Raw genomic sequence first — 5445 nt, forward strand, 5'->3', positions numbered from 1 at the left:
TTGCTCAGGTCTGGACTGGACTGCCCCTTCCTTCTGGCTTGGCCAGAGCATTCTTTCAAGCCAAAGCTCTATCTTCCAGCCCAAGGGACACCTTCTTTTTTCTACCTTCCTTCCTTCATTTTTCTACCATATCCACCTGTACTTTTTTTTTTTAAACATTATTGAGTTATAATTGGCATTCAATAAACTGCATGTTTAAAGTATAATTTGCTAAGTTGTGACATACATACATTATATACCAATGAAAACATCACTACACTGAAAATAACGAACATATGCATCACCCCACCCCCAGAATTTCCTAGTCTCCCTTCATAATTCTTCTCTCTTCCCTCTTCACCAATGACCTACTTTGCCCCCATCCCTGCCCTCAGGCAACCACTGGTTATTATATATAATATCCACTGCTATTAGAGATAGTTGGACTTCTAAAGTTTTATGTAACTAGAATCCTACAGCGTGTATCCTTTGTGTCTGGCTTCTTTCACTCAAATTTCTTTTTTTTTTTTTTTTTAAGAGATTTTATTTATTTACTTCTGAAACAGAGAGAGAGCATGAGCAGGGAGAGGGGCAGATGGAGAATCAGATTCCCCGCTGAGCAGGGAGGGAGCCCAATGAGGGGCTTGATCCCGAGACCCTGGCACCAAGACCTGAGCCCAAGGCAGATGCTTAACCAACTGAGCCACCCAGGCACCCTCAGTTCACTTGCTGATGGATAGCTGGATTCCAGTTCTTCCACTTTGTAATACACTCCCATTTTCTATCGTAATAGTTCCACAGATGAACAATAAACTTTTTGCCCTCAATTGGGAAGGATCTCAGATGGGGCACGAGACCTATACACAAATATATTCTGTTCGAGTGGGAGAAAGTGTTAGGGTTACACTTCCCCTCTCCTGGGCTCATACCTCTCACATCCATTCCAGGTTCCACAGCTAGCACAGCCTTCCAAGCACAGAGCTGATTTCATCACCCACCTGCTCATAAACCTCCAGTGGTCTCCCTCACTGCCTCAGTTGGGCTTTCACAAGAAAATAAAAGAAACAAAAAAAGTGGGCGCCTGGGTGGCTCAGTGGGTTAAGCCGCTGCCTTCGGCTCAGGTCATGATCTCAGGGTCCTGGGATCGAGGCCCGCATCGGGCTCTCTGCTCAGCAGGGAGCCTGCTTCCTCCTCTCTCTCTGCCTGCCTCTCTGCCTGCTTGTGATCTCTCTCTGTCAAATAAATAAATAAAATCTTTAAAAAAAAAAAAAGAAACAAAAAAAGTAAAACTTTATCAGTAATTCTTATGCCATATTTGGCTTTGCAGCGTGGTCTGGGGACCGCATAGCTCACAATATGGCCAATCAGAATTTACTGCAAAGAGGGTAAGCCTGAGGGCCAGCTCTGTTTAGTTCTCAGTAAGTGACCCTAAACTGGGAGACTGTCCCTGTGCCTGGGGAGACTACATTTCATCATTCACATGGGTGATGGGAAATCTGTATTTACTAATTGTGTAAAAGTTTTTAAGTATCTATTGATAGTGATAGTATTAAGTTCTGTAAGACAGTCTCTCTAGGACCATTCCTCTTTCCTGACTCCTAAGCATTGCTAGATATGATCTCATTATGTCATTTTTTCATTCAGTAATTTGTTGAGTATTTGTTAGATACCAGGTGGTCTGCTGGGAGACAGAAAGGAGCCGAATGGCATTGAAAACAGGAAAACCCATCTCAGGGACCACAGGCTGTATGCCTATTCAAGTACCGTGTGGGGCCAATGGCACCTTGATCCTCAAATGAGTATCCAGTCACTGCAATGGGACTTCCCTGAATGTAGAAATGGCCCCATCAGGCTTTCCAGGCTGATAACAGCCACACGGTGCTCAGAGAGGACCGTGAGATTCCGAGGGGACTGTGAGATTTATAATTGGTCAAATGTAGAGGTTTGCTAATGCCCTGTGCTGGTTAGGGCTAGAGAAATGGGGTAGTCTTATACACTGTTAGTGGCAGAAGAATGTGGTGCAAATGTTTTAGTGGGTAATATGACAATAACTATCATAATTCCCTTTTCATATACAAATACAAAACAAAAGACTTCAAGATATTCATGCAGGGATGGTAAATAGCAACTTTTTATTTAAAATATATTTTTAATTCTTTTTAAAAAATATTTTATTTTTTTATTGAGAGAGAGCGCACAGAGGAAGAAGTACACTCCCCCCTGAGCAGAGGGTCTGATGTGGGGCTTGATCCCAGGACCCTAGGACTGTGACAGGAACCAAAGACAGGCGCTCAACAGATTGAGCCACCCAGGTATCCCTGAATTTTTAATTCTCAATAATTGAGAAATTAAAACATATACAGAGAGGGCAAGGTACTCGTTATCCAACTCGATCAATTACCAAACTTAAGACTGTCTGTCCTGTATCATTTTGAGGCAGATCCCAGATACCATATTATTTCATCCATAAATATTTCTTTGTGTATCTCTAAAAGATAAGGACCACAATAGCAAGTCACATCGAAAATAATTAACAATAGTTCCTCAATTCATCAAATATCCGGTTGGTGTTAAAATTAATCTGCATGTCACAGCTTGAAGAAATGCTTTGCTTGAATCTGAACCCAAAAAGTTCTATATACAATGGTTGGTTGACATGTCTTTCAACTCTAATATCTGTTTGCTATTCATCTCTTTTTTCCTTCTAGTTTCTTTGTTGGAGAGACTGGGTTGTTTTTCCTGTTGAGTTTTCCAATTGGGATTTTGCCGATGGCTTCCCTGTGGGGTAGGTTATCAGGATCTCCTATCCCTCTACATTTCCTGTAGAAGCAGATGGAGTACAGGGAGCAGAGCCTTGACTAGTCTTAGGTTCACTTTTTCACTCCCTGGCAAGACTGATATGTAAGTGGTGCTATTTTTTTTTCCTTTCTATTAGGAAACCCACAATGTCTGATTGCTTCCCTTTCTGAGATAACATCTGTTGATGTTTAATGGTTCGATCTTTTAATTCATTAGAGGCTGCAAAATGATACTCTGGCATTTCTCAATTTATTAATTAGAATGATTGAAAAAATTATTTTTTACTATTATTTTTAATAGTAGACACTTAGAGTCTACTTAAATATGTTTTAGCAGGTGAAAAAAAAGTGATAGGGTCCCTTTTGGTATAAATAAAAATGGTGCATGTGTACTGGTGTGTAGGCATGTGTACGTGCATGAAACATTTTTCTGGAATTTCACGTGATAAAACTAACAATGCTGGCTACCGATAAGAGAAGAGTTTGGTTAGGCCAGAAGGAGGCTTTTACTCTTTATGTCTTTCAATATCATTTGAATTTTTGATCAATGCTTGAAATCATTATCAGTAGAAGTTATTTGGGCAGTGGGGTTATTGGCTTTAAAGGAAAAAAAAAAAAAATCCCCAGTGAGTGCTCTGAGAATATTTTTGGTGAAATAACATGTTTCAAATACTTATCCTACCACTTGGCCGCTACTAGACCCTCAGTTCATTTTAGTTAATTCTGAAAAACAGTTTAAAAAATCTTCAACAGGATAACCAGCCCTCAACCTAGACAGCAGCAATGAACCCCAGACACTCTTGGGGTTTATGTGTGGACCTCCGGTGCAGGGACTGGGACTCTCCTACTCCCAGTCTCAAGAAAAATACAATCACTTAAAAAATGGTGAACATTGTCCCCGCATCTGGCTCTCTGCTCGGCAGGGAGCCTGCTTCCCCCTCCATCTCTGCCTGCCTCTCTGCCTACTTGAGATCTCTGTCTGTCAAATAAATAAATAAAATCTTAAAAAAAAAAAAAAAGGTGAACACTGGGGCACGTGGGTGGCTAAGTTGGTTAAGTGTCTGCCTCCAGCTCAGGTCATGATCCCAGGGTCCTGGGATCGAGTCCCGCATCGGGCTCCGTGCTCAGTGGGGAGCCTGCTTCTCCCTCTCCCTCTCCCTCTGCCCGCAGCTCCCCCTTGCTTCTGTTCTCTCTCTCTGTCAAATAAATAAATAAAATCATAATAAAAAAAAGAAAGCAATACGCCTTTAAAAAAATTGTGAACATAACTTTTAAAGAGATGTTTCAAAGTGATTTTCCTGACTAGTCAACCTTGCTCTGATGAGGCCTCAGTTGGAGATTTGGTGCTCAGCCAGACCAGGAGGGGTGGAAGAGGACTAGGTCACCGAGGAGTGTGAATTTAGAAGAGAGTATGTAAAGCTGGCCCTGGACAGTTGATATGGGTTACTGGACAAGTCAAGAGTAATACTTAGGGAAGGTTATTCTGACCTTCTTATTTTTATTCTGACTGAGACATGCAGAATAAATTGATGCTCCTAAATTTTACTCATATTTAAAAAAAAATTTTCAGTGCGCCTGGGTAGCTCATGGGTTGATCCTCTGCCTTTGGCTCGGGTCATGATCTCGGAGTCCTGGAATCAAGTCCCGCATCAGGCTCTCTGCTCGGCGGGGAGCCTGCTTCCTCCTCTCTCTCTCTGCCTGCCTCTCTGCCTACTTGTGATCTCTGTCTGTCAAATAAATAAATAAAATCTTTAAAAAAATTTTTCATATCACACATAATCTAAGGCTCTATTCCTATATTTGCTGAATACATTTAGTGGAACCATTGGCCCCTTTTCTTATTTATTTTTCCTTTGTATGTTCATTCTTTACTCCCTTGCTGACAATCTTAATTTAACCTCTCCGTGTTCTTACAAAAAGTGTATTGCTTTCTAGGCATTAAAATAATTATCATTGCATACTATTTATTTCATCTATATGGCATTCTTGAAATAACACAACTACAGAGATTAATAGATAATGGTTTCCAGGTGATGGGGGGGAGATGGGAGGTGGTTGGGAAGATGTTCGCAAGTTCTTTTGAGATAACTGATTTACACAAGTTCATACAGGGACTAAAATTGCATAGAATTACATGCGCACACCCACATAAATGAAGGTTAAAAAACTTGTAAGCAGTAATTAAGGCCTGCATATTAGTTAACATAATCTACCAATGTCAGTTGCCTGGTTTTGATATTGTATTACAGATACATAACATGTCACCATTGGGAGACACTAAGTGAAGAGCACATGGAACTCTTTGTACTATTTTGGCAACTTCCTGTGAGTCTATTACTATTATTTAAAAACATAAACTAAAAAGCTGCAGAACGTGCTTTACTACTTTACTACTAACTAAATTAGATGCCAAGGTAAATGAGAAGGGCATATATATTTTTTCTATGGCTTATGTATTCTTCCTTGGTGCCAGATGATGTTTTAAATGCTTTGCATGGATTTATCCTCATTATTTCCATTGTCCAGACGTGGAAATGGAATCACAAGAGAAGTTAAGTAACATGGTTCAGTCATAGGGTCGGGAAGTGGCCGAGCCAGGATTAAAAGCCAGAGTCTCCTTTCAGACATTACACTGTATGACTAAGTCAAAAGAAGCAAAACATTGATG

This window comes from Neovison vison, unplaced genomic scaffold, assembly GCF_020171115.1.
Source record: "Neovison vison isolate M4711 unplaced genomic scaffold, ASM_NN_V1 Scaffold_025, whole genome shotgun sequence".
Classification (NCBI taxonomy): Eukaryota; Metazoa; Chordata; class Mammalia; order Carnivora; family Mustelidae; genus Neogale; species Neogale vison.